General features: G+C 36.8%; 1 protein-coding gene across 1 annotated transcript in view; it reads left to right on the forward strand.

Moving 5' to 3' along the window:
* Nucleotides 1-260: 260 nt before the first annotated feature.
* Nucleotides 261-17,909, forward strand: part of LOC143246976 (ubiquitin carboxyl-terminal hydrolase 2-like) — a 35,290-nt gene continuing 17,641 nt past the window's right edge. Inside the window, exon 1 of the mRNA XM_076494247.1 lies at nucleotides 261-1,624. The gene's annotated coding sequence lies outside the window, so the exon portion shown is untranslated. The remainder of the gene's footprint in view (nucleotides 1,625-17,909) is intronic.

Here is a 17,909-nt window from a genome sequence, read left to right on the forward strand (position 1 = left end):
AGCTGTTTGTGTATTATACGTACTTGACTAGCCAGCTGTTTATGTATTATTATCTATATATCTCTAGCTAGCTGTTTATGTATTATTATATGTATCTGTCAGGCTAGCTGTTTATTTATGCAGTACATATATCTGATTAACCAACTCTTTATGTATTATTATATGTATCTGTCTAGCTAGCTGTTTATGTATTATACGTACCTGATTAGCCAGCTGTTTATGTATTATTATATGTATCTGTTTAGATAGCTGTTTATGCATTATATGTATCTACCTAGTTGTTTCTATATTATATGTATGTATTTGTCTAGCTAGCTATGCATTATATTCTATGTATGTTTATGCATAGAATTTAGTTGAAACGTTCGTCAAAGACAGCTTTTCACACGAACATTTTACACGTGCAATATTCTCCGTCAGACAGCACGGTCATCTTGCGTGAGCTTCGTTGCGCGCATGCGTTCGGGTATCACGAAATCAGGTTGCAGCAGGTGAGTGCATTAACGAACAACGTCACAGAGTTTTGGGGCTACATCAGTCACAATACTGCCTCGTTCTAGCTAAATCAGGCTCACAGCTGTTTTAAGCCGTCGATAATCCAAATAGTAAGCACATCAAACATCGTGGCACTGCGGTCTCTTGTGGCTCGTTTCTTTTGTATCTAAATCAATACTTCGCGACTTTAAACCATCTAAAAACAGGCGTTCTTAGATGTCTCATATTTTGAAATTTCGCTTGTGAATTGACTCAATTGTTGACAATTTTATCTACAAACTGAAAAAATTAAACTTGTGGTCGAAACTGTGTGGTACAACTCATCAACCAGAAGTGCCCCTACTAACAAATTGCTGGTTCGTTGCTCTCCTGGTTCCAGACGGAACAGCAGTGGAATATTTTATTGTAGAACAACTATTGTTAAAACCGAAGAACACAACACAAGTTCTCAGCAAGGAAATAATGCCGTTTGAAAAGACCAAGTTCGGGTGCCGCTGATGCCGGTTTTCACATTCACAAGCTTCAAGCGAAACGTTTCGAAACAGCATGTTATGTCTCTCCAGAACTTAGAATGTTGCAGTTCTGATGGTGCACAACAAGATACCGTTACACCTTTTCCAAGTTACTCCAAAAACGTGCCGTTTCCTTGTTCAGACTCTCTTCCTACAGTAGAGCAAAGTTCGAGAGATTCCATATTTAAAGACACAATAGACAGCTTTGTGGGGCGACTCACTACACAAACAAAAGGCAGTAACTCGCTAAGCTTCCTAACTCTGCAGGACAGTATAAATGTTCCCACTGATTCGTGTATTCCAGTCCTCACTGGGTTTCGACGTCTAAACGACCAGGACTTTGAAATTAAAACGGGAACACCACAAAGAACAATCTGCAACCCTGATGAACTACGGAAGAAGTGGGTCCCTTCATACCTTGTTAAGGTTTTTTCTAGTCCTAGTATAGGTGGTGGTAATAAGAAATTGTTTCTCCAGATGGATCATAGAAGGTCCTTTTCAACTGACCAGTACCAACCGAATAATGTGGAAAAGCCTGAAGATTCAAAAGTTTCCTCATCACTTGATGACCCAATGCAGATTTCTCTGAGTTTCAAAGGGAATCTTCAGTTTCAGAGGTAAGGAGTTCTTAAGTTTGGAAAAAAATGTTTGGAGTCTACGATACATCTGAGTGACTCCCAGGTGGCTCAGTGGTAAATTTCGTAGTTTATAATCCGAGATTCATTCCTCCTTATTAACTTTATTGTCCTGTAGCTGCTCGCCGTCTACTTTTGAGGACTTATAGCGATAAAAATTGAATTTCGATAGCAGTGGTGGGCAAGTGACACAGATAGCCCAACATGTAGCTCTGTAATTACCAGCAATCGAACGAAAACAAACGACTTTAATCACGTAGAGAACTGTTTGTTTGTATTTAAGCACAATGCTCTGCCCACCACGGGTATCGAATTCCGACTTATAGCATTGTTAAGTCCAAAGATATACTGCTGTGCCACTAGAGGGCCACGCTGAGGAGTTGATATTATAAAAAAATAAATTTGTGTTCCGATCCCAGAGTAAAGAAATAATCCTTCTAGTAACAATTACATATGAGATTTTTGGTATTTTGCTTCAAAGAAAATAACTACGAACAGTTAACTTTTTTTTTTTTTTTTTCCAAAAATAGTGGTCATAGCAATAATGACGAGTTTAATTATTTGAAGTACTCTTGAATACGTTTCCTATGTGTAGCGTTCTGGTTATACAACGGCAACTTCGAGTAAAATATATGTGTTTATGTACAACATTGTTCAATAACCTCAATGTAGGAAAATACGTTTATGTGCAAATTTCGGTCGTAGACGCACTTCAAGCAATTCTGTTTTGGTTTTGTTTTCCCTACAGATGCACAGACCCGGCATGGCTAGGTGAATAAGGCACTCGACTCGTAATCTGAGGGTTGCGGGTTCGAATCCTCGTCGCACCGAACATGCTCGCCCTTTCAGCAGTAAGGGCGTTATAATATTCACTGTATGAATGAGATATGTTTGGACTTTCAAAATGAAACCATTGTAAACAAGCAAGGTAAAAACAGTGCTAGTGCTATCATATTCACTGAGAAAGTGTTTTGTTTTCCAGGTAGTTGGTTTGTCCACCACCTGTGTTGAAACTCAATTACTCACTACTAAATCTTAGGATTCATGGTTCGTCACTCATTGCTTTGGAACCATAATGCGTTATAAGAATCACGGTCAAATCCATGTAATTGGTGATACAAAAGCAGCTCGAGAACACGTGTCTGATGCCATGCTAGTGATGACCTGCTTTCCCTCATGGCCAAGTGTGTTAAGGCGTTCGACTCGTAATCCTAGGTTCGCGGGTTCGAATCCCGGTCGTACCAAACATACTGTTGGTGTGACAGTGCTTTGTAATCACTTAGAGTAAAAAACTATAAACTGAATAAAAGAGGTGACGAAAATATGTAATAGGCCACAGTTTAGTTATCCTAATTATATAGTCAAAAGTAGCAGATATAATTAATAAATTTGGTATTGCGAAAATTCTTTGATCTCGAAAGTTCAATGTACACTTTAATCAACATGTGTTGTACTAACGTTTAGAAGAATCCCACTTTTCATCAGTAACTCTAAACACGTGTTAAGCAAGGTGTTTTTAAACACAGGTATGTTTCACTGTTAAACGTATAGTTAGTTGTTCTGTGAGCTACCCTAAAGTCTACCGCTGAACCACCAGTGTTATAAAGTAATTGTGACACTGAGGAAAAATTGAACCAATAATATAGTAAAATGTAAAAATAATATATTAGGCTTAAGTAAAAACTAATTAAACCATTTCAATAGCTCTAGTATCAGTAGAAGTTCCAACTGACAGGTTCCAAGTAGCTAGAAACCGGGCTCCGATACCCGTTGTGGCCAAAGCACAGATAGCCCATTGTGTAGCTTTGTGCGTCACTACAAGCAAACAAGTTATTCTAATGGGTAATTTCCGCTTATTTAATAAACAATTTGTTTTTCACGTAACGAGTTTGTTGTTGTTTGTTTTTTTTCCACGATGACTACAACGAGCATTGTCATCATATAATCCGAAATAGGCAATGGTGCAGGTGGAAAGTTCGTTATTGGTGTCTAAAAGTAATTTTAGCCCTTTAGTCCTTGACACAATAATAACCCACCTTTTTACTTACATTAAAGTTTATTCGTGTTGGCATTTCTGAAAACGCGATGATACGCATTTTCTGTAGACGCAGTGTCATAAAATGATAGTTACAACATATGTTGCATGCCACAAAACTACCCTCCACCCCCTCAAAGCCCGGCATGGCCAGGTGGATAAGGCACTCGACTCGTAATCTAAGGGTCGCGGGTTCGAATCCCCGTCGCACCGAACATGCTCGTCCATTCAGTAGTGAAGGCGTTATAATGTAACTATCAATCCCACTATTCTTTGTTAAAAGAGTAGCCCGAAAGTTGGCGGTGGGTGGTGATGATTAGCTGCCATCCCTCTTGTCTTACGCTGCTCAATTAGGGACGGCTAACGCAGATAGCCTTCGTGTAGCTTCGCGCAAAATTCAAAACAAACCAAACCACTCCCTCAACTATCCTACAGTGTTTTTATGAAACCAAAAGCATTCTTTGAAATTCAAAAATGTGTTTAGTCTCTATAAACTGTTACTTACACAGAGGAAAAAGCCATGTTTAATTGATGACTTGTATTTTACTTGAAGTTACACTGTTTGTACGAAGGCTACACGAGGGGTATCTGCGCTAACCGTCCCTCATTTAGCGGTGTAAGATTAGAGGGAAAGCAGCTAGTCATCGCCAACTCTTGGCTACTCTTTTGCTCTAGGTGGCTTGACTGCACATAATAACGTCCCCGCGGCTGAAAGGGCGAGCATATTTGGTGTGACGGGGATTCGAACCCGCGATTCTCAGATTACGAGTTGAGCGCCTTACACCTGACCATGCAGGACCTAATATATAATGCATTATTTACATAGTATACAGTAATGTAACACATAAAGTTAGGTTTGTCAAATAAGTCAGCACATAATGCAATCAATTTATACGTGGTCTTTTGTTTTGATCTTACATACAGAAACATAAAATTGTTTTTCGTTATTTTTATTTTGAAGGGTGACGATAACTATATCAGATGGGTTAGGCCCCCTGTGAACCCACTTCGAAAATGTCTGCAAAAATGGTTCTATATACCTGAGTTAACTCTTAGAACAGTTTACAGTATCATGTTGTAGTTTAATTAATGTATGTCAAACAGGAATTATTACTGTGATTGCAATATTGTATCTGTGTACAAATTTATACACCTGTCGGAAGTCAGCTACATCCCACAGTTAGTCTTATGTACCTCTAGGTGGCGTGTCTACAGTTCTTATCAGCTAGCTCGTACGTCAGTCACTCCACGATATACAGGACTTCAGTGTGACACGGTTAAGTGATGTGTAATTACAATTTAGGCTTAACACAATCGAAACAAACAGTGAAAGAAAGATATTCAGTTTGTTCTTTTGACCAACGTTTATACCCGTTTGTGGTTGTAGAGCGAATATGAAACGGCGTGCGTAACATCCACAGGTGCTCTAAAATAATCCGTACAGATGGGTGCAGAGTGAATTTAGATGAAGTTTGGACTTCACACTTGTTAACTAAATATAAATAACAAGAGACAACGTTTTAACTGCATAGTATAAAATGAAATAATAGAGTTTAGTAGATTGTGGTAATTTTAAATACGTATATATAGTACAGAATCGTCTCCTACTGACCTCGGAAAAATATGGTACAAAATAGTAAGGTACAGTACAATAAAGTACAGAATGGATGAGGTAAAGTATACGTTTCGAATACACTTCCCTTCACTGATTTAATATCATGCGTTTTTTATAGGAAACTTCTTCTATAATTAATGTTTCAGTATATTATTAATTTGTAAACAAATTAACTACGAGTTCAGTAATAAATTGTAAACTGTGGCACAGCGGCATGTTTGCGGACTGACACCGCTAATAACCGGGTTTCGATACCCGTGGTGGGCAGAGTACAGATAGTCCATTGTGTAGTTTTGTGTTTACTTCTAAAACAAACCAATTAATTATTTTTTATTACTGTTTTGTAACCACCACCATAAACAATAGCCCTAATGTTTGTTATTCCGGTTCAAACATCGTAGTAAATATAACAATTATATTTAAACAACGTACAATGGTACAAAGACACGATAACCGTGGTGACGAAACTAACGACCATACTTAAAAGGCCCTGGTATGGCCAGGTAGGTTAAGGCGTGCGACTCGTAATCTGAGGGTCGCGGGTTCGAATCCCGTCGCATCAAACATGCTCGACCTTTTAGCCGTGGGGGCGTTATAAAGTTGTGGTCAATCCCACTATTCGTTGGTAAAGAGTAGCCAAGAGTTGGCGTAGGGTGGTGATGACTAGCTGCCTTCCCTATAGTCTTATACTGCTAAAATTCAAAATGTTTATTCAAAAATAAACAAACAAACCGCGTAAAGATGTTATCAGGATAAGGTAACACTTGTAATATGTTACACACACGCAGAGACGTTGTAATTTTGACAAGTTTGTTTGTTTTTTGAATTTCGGGCAAAGCTACTCGAGGGCTATCTGCGCTAGCCGTCCCTAATTTTGTAGTGTAAGACTAGAGGGAAGGCAGCTAGTCATCACCACCACCGCCAACTCCTGGGCTACTCTTTTACCAACGAAGAGTGGGACTGACTGTCACATTATAACGCCCCACGGCTGAAAGGAGGAGCATGTTTGGTGCGACCGGGATTCAAACCCGCCACCCTCGGATTACGAGTCCAACGCCTTAACACGTTTGACCATGCCGGGCCATCTCATTTTGTGTCACTGTGTCTAGTTTGGTGTTGACTGATTAAAAAATGTGAAAACATGAGGACCAGATGTGAAACGATATGGCTTCGTATTATATGGTTGACTTAAAGAAACTTAATGGGGTCCTTTATAAAGTCCATACTTAAATATAGGTCCTTAACCTGGACAAACCACTAAAAGTATTTTACGAGGAAGCGGTTAAATAGTTAGTTTAATCTTTAAATAGAAATTCCTTGAATACCGTTAACGCGATGTTAATCTCACGTGTTAAAAGCTTTGAAGTTATTCGTGCGAGATACTGTGCTGTTTGTTCACTGCAGGTACATGAAGAACCTTTGACAACTTTAACAAGAATTTAGGGAAAAAAAATGCGTTAAGTCAACTCCATAGAACGGTAATATTATTTCTGCCCAACAGATAATCACAGACGTACAGAACTGGGTTGAATCTTTTGGGGCATAAAAACCCGGTTTCTAGCGTTGCAAGTCTAAATACACGCTGCTGTGCCACTGAAGGGGAATAGGTTTCGTTAAGTAATCATCTTGACAACCGCAACAAGCGATGTCTGAAGGTTTCAAAACTTTCTGTTTCGGTCGCTAGAGGGCCGAATAGTTTGTTTGTTTTGAATTCCGCGCAAAGCTACTCGAGGGCTATCTGCGCTAGCCGTCCCTAATTTAGCAGTGTAAGACTAGAGGGAAGGCAGCTAGTCATCACCACCCACCGCCAACTCCTGGGCTACTCTTTTACCAACGAATAGTGGGATTGATCTTGACATTACAACGCCCCACGGCTGAAAGGGCGAGCATGTTTTGTTTCGAACAGAAGGGCGAATAACTGTTTCAGACACTTGTTCTAATGTTAATTTATCAAAAAAAGAGTCGTTTAAGATAACACTTAGGTGATCTAATTTCAAACAAAGAAACAAATGTTATCATATGGCTTACGTTTTGATGCTTTGCAAACACTCTGCAGCCATAAAATTGGGCATTTATACGTTACAGAAATATTTGTATATTCAATACATTTTTGTTCGTACGTTTACCACAATACGTACTTATATCGACGTCACGAAACTTTGCTATCACGTTTCACCTAGAGAAGCGTAATGCTTGCAATACCAACAGCAAAAAATTGGGACCATTTGTTTTAATCGTGGTTCCATATCTATAGTCCTCAGGTCCAGTGGGGTTTGCATTTCCGTCATCGAACATGCTCGCCCTTTCAGTCGTGGGGACGTTTTAATGTGACAGTCAATCCCACAATTCGTTGGTAAAAGAATAGCACAAGAGATGGCGGTGGGTGGTGCTTACTAGCTGTCTTCCCTCTAGTCTTACACAGCTAAATTAGGGACGGCTAGCACAGATAGGCCTTACGAAGCTTAACGCTAAACTTAAAACAAATCACTCCAGGCATAAGTAATACTTGTAATAAGTGGATTGTGATAACATGTCGTTCCAACAAGATTGAACTATATTTTAAAATATTCGCTAGAAAAGGTTTACATTACACAGTACAGTTTTTTATAAATTAAAAACAACTGCACGTTTCGCTGACTTCCCCTCACATCTTCAGAAGTAAAAATATACGCGAACAGTTTATGATGGTCCCGGAACATATAATTATTTTTCTATTTTTAAAAGCTTTATTGTGTAATATGAACGTTGTTTTGCCTATATGTTAAAATAAAGTTTATTGTACCATGTCGACGTCTTTATATTACATATTTGATGATCGGACTATGCAAAACCACAGAATACATTTTGCTTCTCTGAACGGCAAGAAAAACATAGGCCCCGAAGGCGAACGTTCGAGAGCTCATTACGGAAATACAATACGTTGTACTGAATGTCAGAACCGTAGTGGAATTGTTACATTGTTTTTATGATTTATCTGCTTTTAATCCAGGTACCCGTAGGCTTAGATCGGAGACCTTGAAACATAGTTTAAGGCCATTAGAAACAGTGGCCTCAAGAAATGCTTCTATATATTATATGGGGGCAAAACTAGTTCTCACCCTATGTTGTCATATCGTGGTAAGATAAGCTTTGTAACATGTTACAAACATCCAATGTTGTCATGTCAGAGTACGATAACACTTGTAGCATGTTACAGACATCCAGTGTTGTCATGTTAGGGTAAGATAACACTTGTAACATGTTACAAACATCCAATGTTGTCATGTCAGAGTACGATAACACTTGTAACATGTTACAGACATCCAGTGTTGTCATGTTAGGGTAAGATAACACTTGTAAAATGTTACAGACGTCCAGTGTTGTCATATCAGGGTACGATAACACTTGTAGCATGTTTCAGACATCCAGTGCTGTCATGTGAGGGTAAGATAACACTTGTAGCATGTTTCAGACATCCAGTGCTGTCATGTGAGGGTAAGATAACACTTGTAACATGTTACAGACATTCAGTGTTGTGATGTCAGGGTAAGATAACACCTGTAACATGTAACAAACACTGAGTGTTCGGTAATTCATCCAACATGTTTAGTCTACGATGTCACTGCCTGTGCTGATGAACTTGTATTTATAAACCGCATATTAATTTGCTTAAAACCCCAACAACTTATTCAAATTAACACTTTCTGTGTTATTGCTTTAAAGTTGCTTAAGTGTTGGTGTAATTTTAATTATTAAAACCATGTTTATTACACATACAAGAATAATCAGTGATGTCGAGAAACCCACTTGTTGAGAAATTTATATGCAAAAACGACTCGTTTGGGTTGAGAAAATTTTCTTTGTGAACCTGACGATGACCGAAGAAGGTCGAAACGTTGTTCGCTCTTCTATGTAAAATATTTTCTCAACCCAAACGAGCCGTTTTTGCATATAAACATACAAGAATATTTAATTAGTTTATTGTAATAAATAACATATAATCTAATATTTATATGATTTTGAGGCAGCAGTTAGAGAAACGTAATTATATGGTACGCTTGGGGCCAAGGTAACACGCTTCGTGGTTTGTACACACTTTCGTTTGTACTCATTTTCGGAATAGTCATTTTGAACACGTTCCTTTGTTCAAAGTTATCTAAGAAAAGGCAAAATCATCATAATAACTTCCGTTTTGTGTGTGTGACGTGACATTGTCCTTGGCCTGTAGAGTTCTAGGGTCTTCATGCGCGTGCATACTTTAAAAATCGTAATGCCAATCATTTGCGTTATTAATCAAGAAAATTGCATACGTTCTGATAAAAAATTTTAAAAAAATATTGTTTTATACTGCATCGCCATCTTTCGGCGTTTAAAGTTTAAGTGTAAAAAAATAAAACAATAAAAATAATGTTTACGAATATCTGTCCTATTTCTCACAAGCTTCCGTTTTTTGCTTCTTTAATGGTAAAGATGTAGATTCCTGTGTGAAGTCCTGCACTTGTTAAGATATAGATTCCACTTATTCATATTATTGCATAGGGTTCCATCCAAATCCAACTTGGTTCTTTGCTCGTTGAATTTCACTCAAAGGATTACCTGTCCTAATCAACTCTAATTTTGAAGTGATACACCGGAGGGAAGGCAGCTGGTTAACAATACCCACCGTTAACTCTTGGACTATTCTTTAACCAATGAATATTGGAATAGTCGTCACATTATGACATACACACACAAGGGTGAGCATGTTCGATGACTGAATCCCAGTCTGTAAGCCAAAGATTCCGGTTCAAGGACCATAATCACCAAGGTACTGACACAGGGGACCCGTGTTCCCGATTCGATTTGATGGTGTCCTGAATCCCCAGGTTATTTCTTTTAAATCCTAGAATAGAAAACCATGAATGACACCACAATGAAACGCCTTTCTGTTAAGCCTACAATTCAGTGCATAGATCCTTTGTATCAAGACGAAATTATTAGTCATATTAAAGCCTAACCTCTTCACCTATACATTGCCTCTTTCCTTTGATACTTTTGTTTCTTTGTAATTAATCACAAAACAACAAAATGGGTTTAGTTTGGTTTTTGTTAATTTCGTGCAAAGCTACTCGAGGGCTATCTGCGCTAGCCGCCTCTAATTTAGCAGTGCAAAACTAGAGACAAGGCAAATAGTCATTACCACCCACCACCAACTCTTGGACTACTCTTTTACTAACCAATAGTGGGATTGATCGAAACATTATAACGCCCCCACGGCTAAAAGGGCAAGCATGTTTGGTGTGAGGGAGATTCGAACCCGCGATCCTCGAATAACGAGTCAAGTACAAATCGGGTTATCCTTTCCTAAATTGATTGATATGTTAACTAGAAATACAGAAAAATGAGAGGTGTAGTAATGGTTTTGATTGAATTACAGTCACGTAACTTTACAAATTACATTTCTGTTTTTCTGACGCATGTAATCGTTCACTTTCTTTTAAATACAATTACATGCACTAATCAATGGTTTGCAGAGGTGGAACTGACTTATAGTCCTATATTGAACTGACTTGTTATAGTCCTATATTGAACTGACTTATAGTCCTATATTTTTCATAATTATTAATTTTTCATAATTTTCATTATAGAGTTACATTCGGGATCAAAACATTTTTATCAAATAATACTTTGTTTTTTGTCGAATTTCGAGGGAAACTACTTGTGGGTTATATTCACTAGCTGTCCTTAATTTTGAAAAGAGTTGTTTGTTTGTGCGTTTGTTCAGATTAAGTATCGAAACCCGTTTTCTAGCGTTGTAAGTCAACAGACATACAGCTGCGACACTGAGGGGCTTTGAAAACAGAGGGAAGGCAACTAATTAACACTACCTCATCCCCCCTTCCATCGTTTAGGCTACTGTTCACCAACGATGGGATTCGAACCCCCAACCCCTAGATTGCTAGTCGAGCATCACAACCAATCAGATAATATAAATGCGGTACGCGTTAAGATAATACATATATTCATTCCAGTTTTATTTGTTGAAGACATCCAATGCCTCTCTGATACACGTAACTCTCTTTGCACGAGCCCCCCGCTAGTACAGTGGTAAGTCAACGGATTTACAAAGCTAAAATAGGGGTTCGATTCCCCTCGGTGGGCTCAGCAGATAGCCCGATGTGGCTTTGTTATAAGAAAAACACAAACACGCTCTTTGCACGAGTCAGAAGGAAAATAACGTACACAAATCGTAGTGTAAGTTTCTTTTGTTTCAGAATTTCGCGCAGAATTACACGAAGGCTATATCCTCGCACGGTCGTCTCGAGGTTTGTATTCATGGATCAAAGGTGAAAACAGTAATACTCCAACGACACTACGTTTGTATATGCTTCACACTAATTCTTTGATGTAAGTGTTGGGTTGTGGACCCAATGTAGCTTTCCATATTTCTTCGTCTAACATACTGAGAAAAATGTTTATTTTGGACGTTTATACAAGAAGGATTGGTTGTATGCCAACTCTTCACAAGATTTTCAAATCCAACTGAATTGATGTCGAGAACATTATTCCTCATTAAGAGGTCACCTTTGTTCAAAAACCAATTCCCCAACGCCAGAAGTTACTTTAGAACTTTATCCACCCTGCTCCCCAAAACAAACCACTGACAAAAATACTCCTAGTAAGATCTTGAACAAACGAAATACTCCGGTTGTTATAATCGCAAACAAACGTATCTAACTGTTTTAATGAAGGATCATTTATTTCTTTTAAGAACCAAACTTGTTCATCTTCCATTTGAGAATCTTTCCCGAAAATTAGTCTTAGAATTGGCCTCCAGTGGACTTGCAATGCTAGAAACCGATACCTGTGCTGAGAAGAGCACAGATAGCCTTTTGTACAGCTTTGTGCTTAATTACGAATAAACAAAATCTGATAATTGTCTTAAAGAAGTACACTTATTATATTTATTCATTTTTGCCTTCTTTCGAACAGAAAAGTTCCAAAACATTTAAATAACTAGGCCTAATTGTTTTATTAATATACCAATGATTACTGTTAAATAACTAGGCCTAATTGTTTTATTAATATACTAATGATTATTGTTAAGTAACTAGGCCTAATTGTTTTACAAATATACCAATGGTTACTGTTAAAGAATTAGGCCTAATTGTTTTACTAATATAATAATGATAACTGTTAAAAAATTAAAGCTAATTGTTTTACTAATATATCAATTATTACTGTTAAATAACTAGGCCTATTTATTTTACTAATATATCAATGATTACTGTTAAATAACTAGGCCTTTTTGTTTAACCAATATACCAGTGATTACTGTTAAATAACTAGGCCTAATTGTTTTACTAATATACCAATACTTACTGTTAAAGAATTAGTAAACATACAATATTTGCTACAAATACACTCTCAAGTTTCAGCACACGTGATGAAAATGTATTTTGACATTCGCTTCTCAACTTCTCATTAAAGAAATTTTTGTTTCTGAAATTCGCGCAAAACTACACGAGGGCTGTCTGCGCTAGCCGTCCATAATTTAGCAGTGTAAGCCTAGAGGGAAGGTAGCTAGTCCTCAATACCCACCGCCAACTCTTCGACTACTCTTTTACCAACGAATAGTGGGATTGACCGTCACATTATAACAAAGAAGCGTGTATATTTAGAATGTATTACGTTCCATACAACAAGCTGGACTATTGATACGCTACTGATTATTTGAATTTCAGATTCGTAGTTCTATTTGAGGAAAATTTCGAAAAGTTTATAATTAGTTAAACAGTAAATATAAGATAAAATTATATAGTAGAAAACAAAATGGCCCAGCATGGCCAAGTGTGTTGAGGCGTTTGACTCGTAATCCGAGGGTCGCGGATTCGAATCCCGGTCGTACCAAACATGCTCGCCTTTTCAGCCGTGGGGGCGTTATAATGTGACGGTCAATCCCAATATTCGTTGGTAAAGAGTAGCCCAGGAGTTGGCGGTGGGTGGTGATGACTAGCTGCCTTCCCTCTAGTCTTACACTGCTAAATTAGGGACGGCTAGCGCAGATAGCCCTCGTGTACTTTTGCGGGAAATTATAAAAACGAACAAACTTGTTTAGTTATCAAAAATTATAATTTAAAAACAAAACAATATTTTTAACAATCATTTCAACATTCTGAGTTAACTGCATTTTTTTTTTTTTAATATTCTCCATTAATTGATTTCAACTTCCTGGTTCTCTGTTGGCATTGTTACCAACAACAATAGGGAATCGGGTAATATCCCTGTTTCATGTATTTATAATGATGATATTCGAATCTTTCTTTTTCTGGAATTAATTCTACACATATGCACAGTAGTAACTGGAATAACTTATCCCTTCTCTATATCCTAGAGTTAACGATAAGTTTCCGAGAGAGTTTGAAAGACTTTGTTTAAACAAAGAAACATATTACGTGACGATAAAGCCTGTGAATTAATTTTCACGTATTCGTAAAATTTCATCTCACTATATCAGATCCGTTAAAACAAGCAGTGGTTTCATTATTTTTATCTTAATCTTTTCGACTCTTTAGTAAATTCCAATTAGGGGAAAACGTAAACCTATCGAAGTTTACAGAGGGTGCTGCCCTCTATATTAGAAACGCATAGTTTACAGTAGATTATTCAAACTTCAAGCTTGAATAAAACAAGACAATAGGGTAATGTGCCATTTTTACCTTATCATTTGTCGCACTTTCCAGCAATCCGCGCGAAAAAACAAACAAACAACAAACGTGACAGTTTGTTTGATTTTGTTTGAATTTCGCATAAAGCTACATGAGGGCTATCTGCGCTAGCCCTCCCTAATTTAGTAGTGTAAAGTAGGGCTCACAATTCCCAGAAAAAAATAGGAAAGTGCCCAAATAATCCAAAACACTTTTTCTTGCCTGTGCGCTATATAATGTTGTTTATTTTGTTTGTGGACTCTTTTAAAATAATTCGTGACAATAACTCTAAATACAGTCCACGTAAATAATAAGTTTATATTTCTTTAAGTCAATGTAGCGCTTATAGCGTCATTGGTAAACGTAACCTACCAGTTACCACAGTGTTCAAATGTTCTTAAAACGTTATGGACGAACTAATTACCAGCTGGAACGAAAACTAACTATACACTCTACCAGGTTGAAAAAAACCCAAAAAGAAATCAAACGTTCTATTTTTGAATTGACTAAAAACAATGATGTCAGACTTTTAGAAGTTTCACGGTATTCTAAGCCTGTCTTTTTACACTTGTTGATCTTAAAGTTTTAATTACGACCCGGAACTTCCTTTAGTCAGCAAACGTTAAAAATGTTGCTTACAACCGTTCGAACACAAAAGTTTATTACATTTAGGACTGTATAAGTGTCTGCAAATCTAAAATTAGTGTTAATCATAGAACGAAAGAACAGTTAATATACACGAGTATATCCATTACTAAAAATCCCAACGAAGGTTCCACAAAAGAAAGAGACAAAAAAATTTTTTTTATAAATTAGCCAGAAAATAATTATTTAGTTTTTCAAAGATGTTCATTCGTTGTAACAGCTTTAAAATACTATATACGGTGCCAATCAGGCTATAATATTTTGCAACTGTTGCTCTATTGTGAGAACATGCAATTATTTGCTGCGAAACTAAGCCTAACTAGGCCTACCTTTGTAATTTCAAAACTCGTAAGGCAGTGTAATTGGGATTCGTGTGTTCTGATGTGCAATGAAGTACTGAACAGCAAACAGTCTCACTTCTGATAAACATTTTTGATGAAACATAACCTTTACTCTGTAAACATTTTTACACTCTGATAACACCCTCGAATCAGCCACGTTTTTTCTTGAAAAGTAAATAACATAGAAAAACTCATTCTTAGAAACTCGCACACATTAATTAAACAAAAGACAGCCACGTGGTAGATTAAACTTTCCACGTGTAACGTGCGTCACCATTACGACTTACCGAAAGCTACCTCAAGTTTCACCACCCAGGACAGATAAGTAGGAAATAATAAACGTTTGGGTAACATGACGTCAAACAACATGATTTCAACAATGCGAGAAAAAAAATCATATTTAAAGTAATAATAACAGCGATATACAGTATTGAAGTGTGGCAGTTAAACAAAATTGCGTGGACGAAAAAATTACAAAACGTAGATGAAATCAAACGACGTGAAATATTTGCCAAATTAAAAAAAAAAAAGTATTGAAACATACGAAAAATAGTGTTTTGGGTAATAGCCCTTCATGAGGTTTGCTGTGATGAAAAATGGCTTTTACAAGAGATGGGATACAAGAAAAACAGAAAAAAAAACTTGTGGTTTGAAGCCTAAAAAAATATTTTAAACTACTAGATTGTTTGTTTTTGAATTTCGCGCAAAGTTACATAAGGGCTATCTGCGTTATTTAATTTAGTACTGTAAGACTAGAGGGAAGGCAGCTAGTCATCGCCACCCACCGCCAACTCTTGGGCTACTCTTTTACTAACGAACAGTGGGATTGACCGTAACATCATAAAGCCCCCACGGCTGTAAGGGCGAAGATGTTTAGTGTGACGAGGACTCGAATACGCGATTTTCATATTGCGTGTCGAGTGCCCTAATCACCTGGCCATGCCGGACCGTGCATCATGTTTGCAAACTGACCAATGAACGTAGAATTTTTAATTAGAGCCGTAAGTGGATGTTGGCCATTGAACTCGTTTTCAAAATGTTTTTAATATTTAAATCACGACTGTAAGAGCGGAATCGATGTTCTTTGAAAAGGTTTTGGGACATTGAAACTTTGCTTGGTGATGGAGGAAGGTTCAGAGAGATATTAGGATGATAAGTAAAGATAATGATATTTGAGAGTTTGTAGACATAGGTTTAAGTTTTTGATTGTAACAAAAACGAGATACAATATATCTTATGAGCGGCTTTCTTGTAAACTTTTTTGTTTACAACTCATATCAATTGCATCTGTTCTAGGCCTAAGTCCTACAACCGACACGTAATACACACTGAATATTTTTTTTAATATATTTTCTGAAAGAAAACATTCACCTCGCATAAAACTTCTCTTTGTAAAGTAATATAATTTTTAACCCATTCATTTTTATTGTTAATTGTTACGCTCTGCGGCTGTTTCCTGATAATTAAATACAACAACATCAAAAACAACTTCAGAGGCCAGCAACATCTCCATGGAAATATACGAAAACACAAAAAAATGTACGAGGGAAATTGTATTTACATTTTGTCTTTTGTTTGGCCAAAATTCTTTTAGTCAAAACACATGTGTAAAATCATTGAGTTTAAATCCCTTCAGCTAAAGAAAAAAGTGCTTGTCGTAGTTTCTGATTTCTAAGATGTATATTTTGTAACTATTCGGTTATAACTGCGTATGTAAAGTTTTCAGTTTTTCTTCTGTCTTGAGAATAATCGAAAATCACAGAGGACCAAATTTTTATTTTTAGAGATCGTAGCAAATGCCTCAACTGTTTTGGGAAAAGTAGAATGTACAATAAAGCTTAAATTGTAGTTGTTTGTTTTTTTTTCCCTTTGGGTCTTAATCATTGTTTAATGCTATACGATATTAAGACAATGTTGTTTATTTGATCATATGGAGTCATTTTCTAAGGATTACCAAATATATTAGTACAAGTAAGTTTCAGTAGAAAAAGGTCTGATTTTCATAATATCCCCCCCAAATTGATGAATCATTAATGAAGTATTTTCTCGAGAGGTGGCGATCTCAAATGAGTTCATCCTTCCTTGACAACTTAATTCAAGGCTGTTAAAATATTTCAAAATATCACTGTAATAATATCTGTACGAGTGAAATTGAAATAATAAAAAGGTTCTTAGTACTGTTTTAAATAAGCTTGTAACTAAAAGTCACGATCGAGTTAATCTAGTTATATTTAAGAATTTATAAAAGTTATTTAGTTTATCTAGTTTCGTGAAGTTAGATTCCAAGTATGTATTCCAAATTTTTAGACCCTTTGGACATCGTAGTTTAAGACAATATAATACTCGGTCAAATTGACCCACGCCAGTAACATGAAGCAAGATTTCCTGGATTTCCTAGTTCTTTTGATTAATAAACAGGCACATAAACTCAGTAAAACAATTATTAGTAAAATATGGTATTGAAATGGATTAAGAAATAAATAACACATTGTTAAAAATTGCTTAGCTTAATTCTGGTGTGTTATGGCGTAAATGAAATTGATGAAAATTACACTTCTCCAACCTAATCTCGTTCACAATGCAATCGTTGTTATCAAGCGATTTGCTAATATAGATGGCGTTTCTACCACTGTTGTATAGAGATTACTAGCTGAAATTTTGAAGTCATGGCCAGTGTTTCCTCTAAGCTGCACCGCCGCACAAAAAACAGTCAACTGCCACGCACATCCTCAGTAATGATGAGGATTCTCAAGACATTGACGGCCTTAATGACCATGGAGGTTGATAGGCCTAAAGCCCAATAACCAATTGGTATCACTGTAAAACATCCTAATGATCCAACAGGGTTTATGTCTTCTAAATACCCCCTCTAAAAAACTGGAAGTACATATCCGCACATTGCTTTGATGCTGGCGCACAGGAAAATATCCATTCTGCCCGTGGTATGAAACAATTAGAGGCAACA

This window comes from Tachypleus tridentatus, chromosome 3 (genome assembly GCF_004210375.1).
Source record: "Tachypleus tridentatus isolate NWPU-2018 chromosome 3, ASM421037v1, whole genome shotgun sequence".
NCBI lineage: Eukaryota > Metazoa > Arthropoda > Merostomata > Xiphosura > Limulidae > Tachypleus > Tachypleus tridentatus.